Source organism: Lepisma saccharinum, chromosome 4, assembly GCF_977018435.1.
Source record: "Lepisma saccharinum chromosome 4, izLepSacc3.1, whole genome shotgun sequence".
NCBI classification, from domain to species: domain Eukaryota; kingdom Metazoa; phylum Arthropoda; class Insecta; order Zygentoma; family Lepismatidae; genus Lepisma; species Lepisma saccharinum.
Window position 1 is genome coordinate 10,369,652 of NC_139232.1, and position 17,319 is coordinate 10,386,970.

General features: G+C 41.3%; 1 protein-coding gene across 8 annotated transcripts in view; it reads left to right on the forward strand.

Annotated features, from left to right (window-relative positions):
• Liprin-gamma (liprin protein kazrin) overlaps positions 1-17,319 on the forward strand; it is a 664,640-nt gene that overhangs the window by 515,473 nt on the left and 131,848 nt on the right. The window lies entirely within an intron of this gene.

Here is a 17,319-nt window from a genome sequence, read left to right on the forward strand (position 1 = left end):
TTTCTCTCTTCCTCTTTTCCTTTTCCTCTCAATAGCTCACATCTTTTCTCTCCCTCTGCTTTTCTTTCTCATTATTTTTCTTCCTCTATTTCTCTTTTTTCTTCCTTCTTTATATTTCTCTTTTCCTCTTTCACCCTTTGTCTCCTTTCCTCTTTCTCCCTTTTCCTGTTTCATCTTTTCCCTTTCTTGCTATTCCTCTTTCTCTCTATATCTTTTATTTTTCCTCGTCCGCTGTTTTACTCTTGCTCTCCCTTAACCCCTTTCCTCTCTTTTATCTCTTTCTACTCCCTCTCTTCCTCTTCATCACTTTTCTCTTTATCGTTTACTCCTTTCCTCTCTCTTTTACTATTTTCTGTTTTCTCTTCTCTGTCTCCGCAGAGAAACTCTTTGTAGCCCAGTACTTGTTCACTCGCGAGTTACCCTTAATTTTCATTACGAGGACTGTGTTTTGTAAATGCAATACATTTCCAACAAAAATATTACCAGCAATTTTCTTAATACTCGTGGCTATCTTAGGACTTACTATACCCTGTACTTTCAATAGTGTGTGTGTGAGTGTGAGTTGAGTTGATGTTTTAAGTCCACTTTGTGCACAGTAAGACTAATCGGGACTGGACCTACAGTTTAAAGTGGAATCCGAACCACTATGTGCTTCCACCGGGTATCGAATCCGAGACCCCTTGATTACAAGGCGACGACGCTACCACTGCGCCATCGGGGAGACCCTGTGTGTGTGTGTGTGTGGCTTTACAGAACGCGGTTAACTGGTGTCTTCACAATCAGTCTACATGGTCAAGTCGAGGGATTTCTGTATTTTGCTTCAAAGTCATGTCATTACTTTTATGAACAAGGTGGAAATGGTATTTTAACATACCTGATCTTGAAAAGAAATTTTCTCCCTAAACTACGCATAAAAATGGACACTCCGAGCTTATGTATATTGTGACCTTTACTTTACTTACTTTTCATGCAAAAACACGTTGAAAAATACTTAACAGTGGATTGTAGTAGCAATTATGTGCCGTAAAAAGTACTCCTTTCCCAGCTTTGGCTTTGTTTTTAGGGGTTTGGCCTCAAGTTGCCAGAGTGTAAATACAAGAAGTGTGTCTCATCGTACCAGGAAAGGAGGAGGAACCAGAGCAGGACAAAACGTTGGAGGCAGGCAGGAACAACAGAAAAGGGGAGGTCGTAATGAAAGCAATGACGGGTTCTCGAGCAAGAAAAATAACCCAATCATTCTCGTTCTTCTAGGCTTCCTCAAAGAAACCCGGAGCTTAAAGAAGGGACACTTCAGCAAAATATTGCAGCAATTTCGTCGAGAGTGGTTGAGGGAAGGGAATTAAAGATGAAGGCAGAGGTGGTGGGAGGACTTAATGGCATCAGTCAAAATATCTTATTCAGGATTCGCTTCTGGAAATAATCCACTTTTTGAGTTTAAGAGAATCTCATTAATGTGTAACCTACTAGAAAGGAGAAGTGTGTTCAGCCACCGTCAAATAAATCCTAAATATTTTATAATTATTAGTTTTCGGTGTCTGTTATTGTAGTGCTTCTAGCGGAAATTCTTAGCTGGATTGATGTTTGGTCGAGTCTTGAGCAAGGCCGTATTTAGCGGGGTACAGGGGGTCCGCACCCCCCGAAATATTTATTAAGTACAAAAAATAAATAATGAAAATAATGGATTACTGAAATAACTAAAATTAAATTATGAAAATATAATTTCTCTTTAATCGAGCGATATTTATTTCCTCCAAACTTATTGGAAGGAAAGGATTATATTGTGATCATACGACTTTGAATGACAGTAGATGATGATTTATTTAAGACTAGCTGATTACCCGGCGTTGCCCGGGTATTTATTTATCCCAATCTTCTATTAGACAGGAATATAATGAATTCTAACTATAGTGTAAAATGAACTTGGAGTTGAACGGCATTAGGAGTGTCACTATTCATCTCAGCGGTCCCGAAAACTATGGATTCCACACTAATATCGGTCGTTTTTTATTATTTTTACATGTCACCCCATCCCACCCCCAACCCTAGGGGTGCCAGGGGTATCTTACCCCCACAGTATGTCTTTCGAGATTGCAAGTGATACGTGCTCAAAGTTTGGTTGAAATCGCTCCAGGCGTTCGAGAGTTATACTGGAACAAACAAACACACACATACATCCATTTTTATATATATAGAAGATTTATTACTACTTGCAAGATAACATTCATAAAATATCACCAGGAACTTTACTTTTCGTCAACTGTATCTAACATCCTTTTCTTATATTCAATTAATATTCTTTGTCTATTTGACATTAATTCCCTTGCCAGGGCAGTTTTATATTTACAAATGTTGCCGTCCTTAACTACACGTAAGCTAGATAATGAATACGTGTTGTTATATACCTATTCATGTAATAAAAATATATTAATTAATTTGAATATTTTAATTAATACTATTTTAATTAATTTAATATAATAATAATTTTTGTTTAAACATTAATATTATTTTGAGACACTTGGGTCGGACCCCCCGAAAGAAATTTCTAGATGCGTGCCTGTCTTGGAGCTAGCTGGGGATTGCTCCTGTGGTTTAATATGGTGGCAGTGAGACAACTGGGAGGATGCTTTGCGAAAATTCTTGTTAACCACCTCCCCCCGCACACGCATCCCCCTCACTTCAAGTACTGGGTTATTGGTAGCGTTACCAGCAGGTAGAAGTTAATTCTTATTATTTGTTATGTAGGGTCTCTTTTATGCCACCATTGGCTAATCGCGACGAGGAGGATGAGTGATATGATCAAAATGATGACGGAACACTCACAAAGAGTAGAAGCCGGAATTCGAACCCGTCATCCACTTAGAGTATGTAACTGTGGAGAAGCTGGCATACACAAGTGTTCGCTAATACATCCTTTAGAACAGTGTTCCTTAACCTTCGGGTCGCGGCCCGGTACCGGGTCTTGACATCTCTTATACCAGTTCGGGATAGGTTCTCCTGAAATAGCTTTTCTCCAACCAACATCATTAGTATCAAATTAACAGTATAGTCGCATAGTTAATAGTACCCTAGTATTATAATATTGTCATCGAGATTATTATTAATTGAAATTTTTCTGTGTTCAAAATTCAACATGTGTATGAAAATCGGCATTTATCAAATTAATTTAATGGTGATAACCCGAGGAAACTACAAGATATCACTTGATTCATTGGTTGATTGACTGACTTAAACCAATTTTATATTAGTCAATAAACCTAGATATAATCAAATGGTCATAATTTCAAGGATACATATTAATTAATCTCTTCTCTATATATATAAAAATGGATGTGTGTGTGTATATGTGTATGTTTGTTCAGCAATAACTCTCGAACGCCTAGAGCGATTTCAACCAAACTTGGTACACGTATCACTTGCAATCTCGAAGGAGATACTGTGGGGGGTAAGACACCCCCGGCACCCATAGGGGGGTCGGAAGGGTACATAAAATAGCATTCTGTTGCGTGGCATTTTCATGTCATATCCTGCTAGTTATGCTTCCCGCAACACAGCACGGCGAAGTTGGTTGCCTAAACAGAAGGTGCGATATTGCTATCCTCGAGCAATTTCAACACATATCACTTACAATCTGGAAAGAAATATGGTGGGGCTAAGACACCCCTGGCACCCCTAGGGGGGGGGGGAGTGAGGTGACATGTAAAAATAATCGAAAACGACCGATATTTGTGTGGAATCCATAATTTTCGGGGTCACCAAGATCAATAGTTAGTGACACTCCCAATGCCATTCAACTCCAAGTTCATTTTACACTATAGTTACAATTCATTACTTTCCTGTCTAATAGAAGATTGGGATAAATAAATACCCGGGCAACGCCGGGCAATCAGCATATAAAGTTTTAAAATAATTTACCAGCCGCGGTCTCACGAAGATTGAAAACCACTGCTTTTGAGTATGTTTATTCTGTGTTTAGGTAGTCAGGAACGTATTTTTTGGAACATTATTCCAGGTCGATGTCTTATATAAAATATTAACATATGTACAGTCGAAAGCAATAAAAATGGGTCATCTAGATTGTGACTGTCGAAAACTGGCATTCAGAATTATTATGAACATATTTATTGTTTTAAAAAAAAGTAAGGTGTTTGCAACACTGATATATATTTATTTCGTTCAAATAGTTGTTGATAACAATTGAACATCTACGAGTGCCTGATAAAAAGAATGCTGTCGTAGTTTGGCATATTTAGTAAGCCTTGTTCCGGAAATGTTTCTACATGGACGATGCACTTGTTTGAAATGTTTCGATGTTTTTCTTTGGAAAACGTTTGCACACATTTCATTTACGGCAGGGTTGTTAAAGGGCCAGAAATCCATAAATTCTAATGGGTTGTATTGGGTTCCGGTACAGGACCGGAACATTTTTTCTCGCACAATTTAAATTCGGTCCAAGCTGCGTATTGTTTCATTTCAATACGGAACTTGGACCCTATTTAGACTGATCCTATCCTGAAAAAAGGTTCCTGGACCGCATTTATATTCATCCTGAAAAAATGTTTCTGGACGTATTTAAATTGATCCGAAAGAAATGTTTCTGGACTGTATTTCAATTGATCTGGACCATATTTAAATGTATCCGGAAAAAAGATTCATGGATAATTTACAGATAAAAAGGTTACTTGTGGTCCAGAACTCGCTTAAAATTCCTGGACATTCAACAGTTTTGTGTGTGCATGGATGAACCCTCAGCAATACTTGCCAAGTTGATTTGTTCAACCCATTTCCCAAGCACAATGAGCAGACTGCAGTTGTATTGAAGGTGGAGGAAGGGAAGGGGGTATGTTTGTCTTGCGAAGAGAAACAGCTCGCGAAATGGCTTCCAACTTCGCAAATTGACAAAGACAGATCGCGAATAGATTCAGTTAGCAGAAAGGGTGGGGAGACGTGAAGGTGGCTTTTATCAGTTTGGGAACACGCTGAAAGGCAATGCACGGTTATGGCTGCCAGAAGGTGAGAGAGAGAGGGCGTTGTTGAAGACACCAGCGGGAGAAAATTGAACCTTATCTAACCTCGTGAGGAGGTTCCCTTTCGCTTAAGATGACGTCAGCCACTTTTCATTCCTTCCAGCGCAACCATGTTACCTAACCACAATTTGGAAGCACGCGATCATGTCTAGAAACTGCCTGATTCTCCAGTATTTGAAATGTGGGTGCTTTGGTCACGATACGCTGTAGTCTGCGACAAAAGATTTGGCGGCTGGCAGAATTTGCGATGTTGCCAGATCGGTGCTAGGGGAACTGTTGGCGGTTTATTGCGATTTATTTTTCAAGTTTTGCAGTTTATTTCTGAAATGTATGTAATACAAAAATCGTGAAAGTATGACAACGGTTCATTACCTTCTGCAGGGAGTTCCTTTGCTTCATCAATTCATCATTCATCTTCATTGTCATGATGAACCTAGGGAGGTAGAACAGACACACAAAAGCAAGCTAAAAATACAAATGGATAACGGATAAGATATTTTGAATGATTGTGAAGTAAGACAATATTGTAGCCAAGCAAACATGTCAAATCTTCCGAATCACTTTGGTTGGGAACCATATATTAACTTAATGTTACATATTTGTACATAATTTGAGATATATTACATATATTGCTTTTAGAATGCATATTTTAACGTAGAATGTTGTATTTGCGCCATTGCTGTAGGTTTTTATTGAGTAATCTATATGTATTTGTGGAAAAAGTTCAAAATATGATTTCTCGAAAATTTCGATAATTCCACTCGAAACTAAGAAAATAACACAGGGATGAAGGCGATGACGGAAGACTACAAAAAAATATTTCAATATACTAATATAATATTAACATATTTCAGTGATTTGTTCTGTATTTTTACGGATATGTAAACCTCTCAACATTCATAAGGACTTCTTTTTAAAGCTTTGGATGAACACTGTGTGTTAATAATAATAATAGTCTTTATTAAAGAAGGCGTGTATCGACCTCTTGGACTGATCTCACAACCAAGCCTTGTCCACAGGAAAGTGACAAAGATAAATTCTTAAAAGGTACATAAAGAACAATACATTTTTAAAAAACATATATGGAATTAATAATGAAGTGACAGTAATATGAACACAAAGAAAGTTAACATAGAGACATTATTTTATGTTAAAAATAGTAGTGATATTAAAGAAACCATCCACATTTGAAGCTTCAACCAACCCTCTCGACGTGTTTTATACAGGGTGATTATAAAGTCTATACATTTTAGTGATATCGTGACAAAATACATTTATTTTGCAAGTTATGTCAAATGATAACCGTAGAAGATAGAACAGCCGTTGTTTGTGCTTGTCTGCGTGTAATGACATATGAACAGGTGCGGACGGACTTCACTCGGAAATTCAGAAAACCAGGCCCCACCAGGATCATCAATAATCTGGTCAACAAATTCAAGCGAACTGGTAGTGTTGCGGATGAAGAAAATCCTGGTAGGCCAGCCATAACACCACAAATTGTGCAAAGTGTACAGGACGCGATCACACGTAGCCCCACCGCATCGACCAGGAGACTCAGTATCCATAATTCCATCAGCTAGCAGCTGTGGTTCATAGCACGGTGGATTGGGGAACACCAAGCTCCTTACTGTACACCAACAGGATGGGGCACCACCCCATTTTGCCATCATCGTTCGTGATCACCTGAACGAAGTTTTCACCAGTAGATGGAATGGTCGTGCTTCTTAAAGGGGAGTTGTTCCTTCCCCCTCGACCTGACCCCCTTAGAGACTTTTTGTTTTGAGAGTTTATCAAGTCTAAGGTGTACGGGGTGAAGATCCACAGCATTGCCCAGTTGAAACAACGCATTACGACCGCAGTTGCTGAGATTACACCAGCTATGTTAGAGAACGTTTTTCGGACTGTACGGGATCACTGGCATTTGTGCCTAGACTTGAGGGGTGGTCACATCGAGTTATATTGATTTTGTGTCCTTCTGTGATGTATGTTTCACTACATATTGTATTTTGTGCAATAAATCTTGTTCATGCAGAAATGTATAGTGATTTTATAATCACCCTGTATTTTTGCAAGGTTGAAATTTCAACTCTAGATGACAAAAAGGGAGGGATGTCTTGGTAAGAGCCTCCCCCTTTACCATCCCGCGGCCGAGTCTTGAAAACACCCTGCGGTTGGACAGACAGGCACGTTCCCGCTCCGACATGCACGGCCCAGAATGTAAAGTGTATTTGCTCTGGCGTTCCCCGCCTCGAAGGCTGCATGAACTGACTTTCAAAACAACATCCTCTGCTGTTTTTCCCCACCGGAGGAAACGATACCGAATTGGAGAGACTTCGCTCGCACGAATGTTCGCCCTTGGCCGACAGTCTGCTTGCTTCGCATCCGAAAGAGATATCTGCATATTCCTGGGAAGGATAGGGTGGTCCACGATGGTGTAGTGGTAATCCTGTAGCTTTTTTTTTTATCAATGAATACCTGGTTCGATCCTCGGTCTAGACTCGTTTCACAGTGCTTCGGATTCAACTTTAAACTATAGGTCCAGTCCCGATTAGCCTATTCATAAAGTGGACTTAAACAAATTCTGACTTATTTACTTTGGGAAGAAATGACAGTTCTGCATTCGGGGCTCATGTTTGTTTGTAATAAAGTTACAATCTTTTATAATGTGTGTGAGGAGGATGAGCGGGGGAAATGCCTCCTGGTTTCTCTACCCCCCCCCCCCCAATTCCGCTTGCACACATACATACATAGATACTTACACACAGTTATACACGCACATAGCGATTCAAAAGTCCGATCTCATAGAACAAATCAATTAGTAGTGCACATAGCGAAAAATGGAAAGGGGGGGAGTTAATCAGTCTCTCGGTGCTCTTTTCTGTTAAATATTGAATCTTGTACTAGTGTTACTGCCTCAACGGTGCATGCTGCGTTGAAAATTCAAGAACGTTAGATTGAAGCTCACTAATTTCCAACAACCCTCCACTTTCCATTTATGTACAAGGTAACCAAAAAAGTTCTTGCCGTTTTTAACGTCCCATTAATCATGCGCTCACAGAGAGGAAACGAAATGACGCACGTGCCTGCCAAGCGATCGGGAGTTAGTCTGACCATCGACTGTCAGTAATATAGGCACGTTGCGCACACACAGCAGTCATACCTCGTCCAGTGTCGAAGAGAAATGGAGGTATCGAAGCAGCTTGTTCGCGTGTGTTTGTTGTATGACTTTAAAGTGAGCCTGTCAGCTGCCGCATCAAGTCGCCGCATTTGCCAGGCATTGGTGAATCGCAAGGGTGTTCTGTTCCTGCACGACAATGCCAAGCCACATGTGGCAAAGAGGACCCGGGAGACCCTTCAGCAACTTGGCTGGGAGACACTGTGACATCCAACATATTCACCGGACCTTGCACCAACAGATTACCACCTGTTTCATTCCCTCGACAACCACCTCCGTGGGAGATCCTTCGCAAATGAGGGAGACCTGCGAAACGGACTCACGGACTTCTTTGCATCCAGGCCCGCCGAGTTTTATCACCAGGGTATTGTGCAGCTGCAGGAATGTTGGCAAAAGGTGTTGGATGCTGATGAAGATTACTTTGAAACCTAAAGGTACTCTGTATTGCTCTTTGTTTATCACTGCTCTAGAACGGCAAGAACTTTTTTGGTTACCTTTATATATAATATGTGTGTGTGTGCGTCCACTCCACCACGGACGTCGCCACCACAAGACCTCCGCAGCTCATTCGAATGTGTCTAGAATTTTCAAAATGCACAAGGTTGGTTAAACCTCGGAACGTTTTAATTAAAATAAACAGCGAAGTGGTAATTTATATCCAATCTTTCCGCAATCCTTGCGGGACTCAAACTTGTTCTGTATTTCCACTTTGAAACCTGACTCTCGAGATTTTTCTTTGTTGACAGTGTAGCCATTGCACAGCCAGAGTGCGCCCCTTTCGGAGGCCACATGGAACTGACAAGAACAAATGCGTTGTAATATGGCCTAATGGATTATTCAGAAACGCTAGAATCTCGAGTAAGCTGGCGACAGGACGAGGCCAAACATCCATCATATTGCGTTTCAGAATACAAAGGAAGTTGCTTTCACCGTCAACCCAGATTGCCATTGCTACCTGATTGCTAGAGAACTAACCCTATCCAGGGAATTTTCTGAGAGGAAAGCGTGTATTGAGTTTCAGATCCATAATTTATGGAGTGAACAAATAGTTGCACCATTGCCCTCCAGGTACAGAATTCATATTCCCAAGTTTACGGATAACGTTTCTGCTAAATATGATATTACAACGGCACCTCTCAACTGAATTTCCCTGAAACGTGGTTGAGCACCTGTGTTCCATTGGGAGCAGAGAGGATTAAGAAGGAGGGTATACTCTGTCCCGGAAATCTGTGTAGAAAGCGAACGAAAACAAGGCTCTGCGCAAGTAGTGCCTCAAGAGGGCTCCACCAATGAACTCGTGAAAGTGGTTGCAACTACTAGCCGTTTGCCGCAGCGCCCATTGCTTTACTCCGCCCACTTGCTTTCTCCCCTTCTGTGACGTTGTGCGCGACCTTGCTTCACAAATTCCGGAGACAGAGTATAGATTCCATATACAAGCTAGGGATCTCGACCCAAGTGGAAAAGACGTGATCCTACACACTGTCTCGGGAATCTGTGGAGCAAGGTCGCGCATAACGGCAGAGAAGGCGGAGAAAGCTGTTGGCTGAGCAAAGTAGTGTGCGCTGCTGCAAACTGCAGGTAGCTGCAGCAGCGTTTTTGCCTCCATGCACTCCCTTCCCCTCTCATGTCATTGGTCAAGCCCTAGGGAGCCTCAATCTACGCAAATACTTGTTTTCGTTTCCTTGCTCCAGAGATTAACGGGACAGATTGTAGATGCACTCAGGGGTTTCCCAAAGGGTGAAGAGATGACGCGCACTGCGTCATGAGAACACTTGGGGAGGACAAAAATAATTGAACATTGAAAATATAATAAATAATAAACGATTTAAAATACATTTCTATAGTTTACCTATCACTCCTATATACACACAAATTTGGGCGAGGTTTTTTTATTTATATAACGTCCAATTTGTACAGCCTCCGGCAATAATAATGCAACACCTAGATCCTGAAAAAACAAGTACTTACTTTCCTTCAAGGCGTGTGTATGGCCTAACTAACGGTGATAAGTGTATTTTAATAGTTTTCAATGGCGGTGGTAAAATTGCCATTGAAAATTTGCTATCAAAATCTGTTTATTCCCATAGAGTTAGGCAACACACAGAACGCATTGCAAGGAAGCGAATATTTCAGGGTCTAGGTGGCTAATTTTTATTGGCGGTGGCTGTACCTGAGAGTTAATTGGATGATGGAAAAATAAATATAATGATGAAAATCCATGCTTCCTTTTTTCATTAATTTTAATTGCTGGCATCATCATTGCCCATTTGATGCACTACATGAAAAATCAGTAAATGCATCTTGTTTGTTTGTTTGCTTGACGTCGTAGTTGCGTATGGCCCACCTGTGCCGTGCCCAGGAATTAATGAAAAGGGGGGAGGCACTGAAACACTTTACAGATAAAAAAAAAAAAGGTTCTTTACGGTCCAGAACGCATTTACGCTTGCTGATTTTCTCTCCTGGACCGGAATTGAATTTATTTAATATTCCTGGGCCTTTAACAACCCTGATCCAGTGGCGCAACCACCGGGGGAGCATTGCCCTCCCAACCTTGGACGGATATGAGTTCTAGGAAAGGGGCAAGGGGGGCAAACATTGACTGCCAAGTGTACCTGCAGGGGGCAATTACCGCCCACAACTTCAAATTTTATGCAAATAAAAATACTTTTTGAAAAATTTTCTTCTTCGCTTCGCTCGCAATGCCTGCTTTTCTTGGTCTTATCAAATTCAGGACTGCAGCTAGGGGGCGGCGGGAGTCGGCCCTGTGCGCCGAACGATCTAACTGAAAAAAAGTTGTAAAATTGATTGATTGATTTGTGGTTTAAGTCCACTTTACCTAGTCTGGCCATAATTACTGTTACAAACCTTCGGCTTAGACTGTAGATCCAGTAGTCAGGCTCATGAACCATGCTTGTGCTGAAGTTCACTCCTGACCATTGTGTATTCAGCTGTGAAAGAGCAAGTGTGTATCTTCTCGTGCTTAGCATGGAGTGGGGCGAATATGAAAACAGAGTAGCCGTAATTGCTCTGCATATGGTTGGGAAGTCGCTCACTGAGATTTTCCAGCGCCTAAAAATCCCGAAGTTCAGCAAAAGGTTTGTGTATCAGACAATCCAGAGATTCGCTGATACTGGTAGCATGAAAGATCGCTCAAGAGTTGGTCGACGTCACACCGTATGAACAGCTGCAGCTGTCAAAGCAGTGGTGGCTCGCGTCCGCCGAAATCCCATCCGGAAGCAAGTGATCATTGCACAGGAGCTGAACATTTCACAACAATCAATGTTCAGGGTACTTAATGAAGACCTTGGAATTGGAGCTTACTCGTGGAGTACTGGAAATTTCCTGACGACACAAGTGAAGAAGCAGAGGGAACTGAAATCGAGACGGCTCCTGCAGCGGTACGTTGTCAATGGGCATTTCAGGATTCTCTTCACCGATAAGAAATTGTTCACCACTGAATGAATTTTTAACCGCCAAAATGAAAGAGTGTATGCTTCAAACTCTCGAGAAGTTTGTGAGAGAGTTCCCAAAAATTAGAGATGCCACCAGCCCCCCTCAGTCATGGTTTGGTGGGGGGTGAGCTATGAGAGTTCCACCAGGCCTCATTTTTGAGAAAAGGGCTTAAAAGCCGCACAAAAGTGTATGTGGAAAGTGTCCTGGACCCTCTCGTGACACTGTTGAACGAAACAATGTTTCACAATGAATCCTGGATGTTCAAGAAATATTCTGCCCTAGCTCATAAGGCAAGGATGACGCAACGATGACTGGAGACCAGTGTACTCGATTTCATCTCCACTTTGGTTGGCCATCTGATAGCCATGATCTCAGTACCTTGGACTACAAACTGTACTCAGAACTAGAGAGGACTGTCTGCAAGAAGAGGCACCTTATAACTGAAAGTTAAAAGCGTTTCTTGATAGCAGCAGGGGCAGACTTTCCCATCAAGACCATCCGTGCTGCAATAGATGCCTGGCCAGGAAGACTTCGAGCCTGTGTGAGGGCGAAAAGTATACATTTTGAAAACCGATTGGTGCTATTTGTGTGTAATATACGTAAGTGTAACATACTAAAAGAACATTTAAAAATCTGAAACCATATTCAATTTATTCACAAAATAGTGTGTAACAGTATTTATGGTGAGACTAGGTATGCACAGAAAGGCTAATCGGGACTGGACCTACAGTTTAAAGTGGGATCCGAACCACTGTACCATGTGCCTCCAGGACCCCTTGATCACAAGGCGGCGATGTTACCACTACACAATCGGGGAGGCACAAAAGTTGTACAAGAGATATTGCATTGGCGTCCCGTGAAATTATTTGCGACCTATTAAACCAACATTGGTTTCAGCCTGCAATATGCAATAACATTATTATTAAAATTATTGTTATTATTATTATTGGTACGTTTATCCTTGTACTCCCCCCCCTCCCGACAAAAAATCGTGGTTGCGCCTCTGCCCTGATCATAACATCACGACTAAAATTTCCTCAACTCTTGAAGTGTGTAAAAGTTAATAAGAAAATATAATAACCATGCACAATTAAATGAAGTCGTGTCACCAGTGTAAACCAATATCTGTAGAGTTCGTGAAGCCCTGCTGTTCAGTTGTGAAGCAAATCCCGTATGCAAACACAAACCGCCATGTCCATTATTCCAGCTCAGCTCTCGAAATAAAATTGTCAAATGACATAAACAGAGAGGTTGTAGGAGCAGCCAACAGACCTGACGCGGATGGGTTGCTAGGCATTAATCACTTTACCCGGAGCAGTTATTGTTGTCGTTAATTGTAAGTGCTGACGGCATCTTTGCCCGGTTGACACACTGTTGCACGAAGCAAACAGTAATTGCATCTTGTTTATTTGCCCCAGGAAAGTTGGGCGTTGCAGATACGAATGGTCCTTGGTCACAAAAGGGGAAATAATAGCCATGGAGTATAGGTGCAAGCCTTTTTCCTAGGACCTTATTTTATCAATGTTCGTTCATATTAAATGGGCTACGGGTAACAGTGTAGTTACTTTTGGATTGACGCAAGAAGGTTCTACTCTCACTGTTGATAGATGTAACGTGCCCGCAGTTACAATATATTTTTCATGAAACGCACTGTTTTGGTTTTGTCAGCGAAGATTTGATAACTCCTTTTTTCTGATTGTTGAAATGCTGCATAATCGTTCATTGTCGTGTTATCTTATCTGCTCTGCGCTCCGCCGAGGCTCATTGTTGTCTAAAAAGTTTGGTAAATGCTTTATATCAGCTGTGTTTCATTAACATGTATATTTTCTGGCGTTTAGGGTTTTTAACAGTAAGGATTTGGGTAATCTAGTTTATCAGTTTGCAATATGTAAATATATGAGGTTTGCTACGTGTAAATTTGTGACGTAGTTAGGTACATCAGCACCACCTGCTTTACCTATATAAGTAGCTCACACGGGCCGAAAAATCAGTTTCTTTATGGCTCCCTGATGTCAACTGGCAGACATCCAGGAAACGGCCTACTTGCCAGAGAAGCCCAGTAGCAGCAATGGAGGACTTGGTTCCCAGGTTCAAAACCCGGGAAGCCCCCGGCCACGTCCCTCCTCAAAAGATGAAGCCCTTAATGACCCGGTTCCCAGGAGCAATCCTCGGGAAGCCCCCGGCTGGGTCCCCGAAGGTTTCGTTTCTGGTTTCCAGGTTCAAACCCCGAGTGGTCCCCGACCAGAGACCTGTAATAGATGTGGCCCAGTAAAGTTTCGGTTCCCAGGTTCAACACCAGGGTAGTCCCCGGCCGGTTCTTTCCTCCCCTCTTGTTGCTTTGTATTTTGTGATGGAACCGACTCCCAGGTTCAAACCCCGGGAAGTCCCCGGTCGGTTTCTTGTCTTTCCCTTTTTAGTTTTTCCTTTCCTTAAATAAGCATATGTTCGGAAGGTAGGAGAGGGGGGAAAAGGTTTATTTTTAATTTAACCTAGTTTTATTTAGTTCAGGAACTGACTCCCAGGTTCAAACCCCGGGAAGTCCCCGGTCGGTTTCTTGTCTTTCCCTTTTTAGTTTTTCCTTTCCTTAAATAAGCATATGTTCGGAAGGTAGGAGAGGGGGGAAAAGGTTTATTTTTAATTTAACCTAGTTTTATTTAGTTCAGGAACTGACTCCCAGGTTCAAACCCCGGGAAGTCCCCGGTCGGTTTCTTTTCTTTCCCTTTTTAGCTTTTAAGCATATGCACATGAAAGAGAGAAAGAAGTTTTGACATTCTATTAACCGGCAAACGTTTCAAGTAAGTCTGGAAACCTAACTGAAATAAACATGTTTAAATTTAATATGAGATTGGCTCATCTAGGTGGCTAACTGAGATAAAAGGGTTTATTTAGGATCTAACCCATTAAAAATTGTTATAGATAGATGTATATTGTTGTCACCGGGTTAGTGAAGAGCCCGGATAACACTGAAAGGAAGATAAGCCCTTTTTGTATTTATTTTGTTAAATTTTCGAGAATTTGTGTTAAATAAGTAATAAATATCTCTTATCTCTTGTAATTTCCTTTTCTCACTTTGTAACGGGTCACCCTCATCCTGGTCACCTGGTTGGTCCTATACACACACCCCGCAAGCCCTGAGGTATTTTAGAATCTTGTGTTCTCCGGCTGATTAGGCTAGTAATCATGGGTAAACTTTGCAATGCCGCCCACTTTGTGAAAGTGTTAGAGTGATGTAAACGGCTCTGCGCAGCCGGTGAATATCCATAACGAGTGCTAACATAACTGTTTGTTGGTTACCAGTTATTATGATGTCCATATCAGTGGGTTGGGTTGTTGTTGTAGACTGACAGAACTGTTCGTTGCATAGATAGCCGACTTCCGTGGCAGAGTGGTTATCACAGCGCGCTACGACGCCAGGGGTCTCGTCTTGGAATCTCGGCCTGGGCATGGATGTTCTTTGCGAGTGTCCCTTATCAGTTTCATATCATTATCATCACACATCCTCATCGTCGCGATTATCCAAAAGTGGTGGAAATGCGAAGTAAAATAAACAAAATCAATTAAATAAAGGTCCCCATCATCGGCAACAGTAATGTATCCACAACCTTTCAACGTCACCCAAACGTGATTACCTGGTGAACATGTACACTTCGTCTGGTTCGCTGCACTTTCTGACACTTAGGCTCTGTCCGGAAGGTACGAAGTACATACTTGAAGTATGGTCTTTACGGAAGTGACGTCACCTAGTACAGTTCGAAAGCGCCATACGTTATGGGTCAGCAAGTTGTCGGTAAAGTGATTCTAACGTGTGGAAATGTATGTGTAAGAACATTTGATAAAACTATGTGGCATCTATGGTAAAAAAACAGTGTTTAAAACGCGGGGAAAACAACGAATACTCAGTTTTATCTACTGATCGTATTTGGCGCTGCAGTCGAAGTGCAATTCGAAAGACTTTCGCTTCCAGTCCACGACTTCAAGACCGCACTGCAAGAGCATACCCGGAGGATGTTCGCTTGAAGTATGGGCTTGCACCCTTCGGACACGGCCTAGGTGTAGTGCAGGAGTATCCCGGTGTCAGGCTGGTGCAAGGAAATGACGTTCAACCAAGTAGACGAATAGCGGTGTTCAAGTTCAGAAGATTCAACAAATGCCTGTCTGCTGATTTAAACGTTCATTTGATTAGTTAGCACGCACCACGTGACCCTACACCACACTTGCACCGGAAGGTAGTGCAGACCGTGCAGACACCAAATACACTACTTTACACCAAATTAACGTTTGAAGACCTAGAAAGACTGGCATGCCTACATAATCGCTAACCTCCGTATCAATATGGCTCTTCTAAATGTGTTCGCTACCCCTTCCCGACTTCCCAATTCCAGTCATACTGATACATTTTAAAATTAGATAAATTTCAACTTTTGCGCATCTAGTTTTGTAGAGATGTCGTAGATCACATGGTATCAAGCTGTTAGTCTGCAATGATTGTATTTTAACTTGTAATTTTCGATACGTTAATAGTTCACATAGAAACGGTTGTGCGCCAGTCATAAGGCTATATTTCGCTTCTACCCAAAAAATGAAGATATGCTCTGATAAAAACTTCAGTATTCGTTGTCTCCCCTTTTTTTTAAGACAATAAAAGAAATTGAATTTTCTGTGATTGAAGCTATAGAATACTACACATTCACCTACCACAAACCGTTATATCTGTATAAAACAAATAAAATGCAGAGCACAAAAAATGGAAACCAATAGCTGGAGGTCAAAGTGAAGATGAGAACAGGCAGACCAATAAAGAAAAAAGTGAATTAAATAATGAAAGCAAGGGAGACAATAGTCAGACACAATAGTCAAGCAAGCTGAAGTCCATAAGAAGTGTCTTTGAATTTGACTGTACAAACACCGATGCCCTTGGCAGAATTGGAACCTAAGATATGTTGCTTTGTGTTCATTCTCTAAACCTGTTGTACGCTGGGACTAAACCACCCCTGTGTTCTAACACACTTCCTGACAGCTCATTATGCGAGCGCGAGGTCCTGTGGTGAGTCCACCGACTGACAGTAGGGTTTCCATGTCAACGAAAGTGAAGAAACTACGATATTATTCAATAGTAAAATTAATTCATTAATGTTGAGAACATTTATGCAGTAAATGAGCATATCTAAAAGTGGTTCTCTAGGAACATCCTTTCTCAGTGTTCAGTAAAAATTTTAAAATTTTCCGTCGTAAGGTCTTCGAGATAATCGTGACCAAAGTTACCCCATAAGCTTACACAGACTTGACGAGGAAAAGGCTCATCTTCGCCGTGGTAGATAGATCACCTTAAGGTAACCACTCCCGACACATAGACTTGTACGGAATTTGGTTCGCCAATATTCATAGAGTAATGTCATTTTTTAAATTTTTTTTTACTAAAATGGCTTGAAGAAGACGCGAGAAAACAAATTAATGTATTATTAATGTAGGTACACGTATTGTGAGATCTAATCATGATTCAGTGGTTAATATCTTAACTAAGACAAAGCTGTGCGTACAGTACGGATGTCTATACAAACTTTTCCAAAACAAGCTATCATCTCCCGAAATAATCAGCTCTCCGCCACCTCCCTTGGAAACAAACTAGTTACGGCCAGGTAGAGGATTTTGCTGTTCTTGTAACTTTTC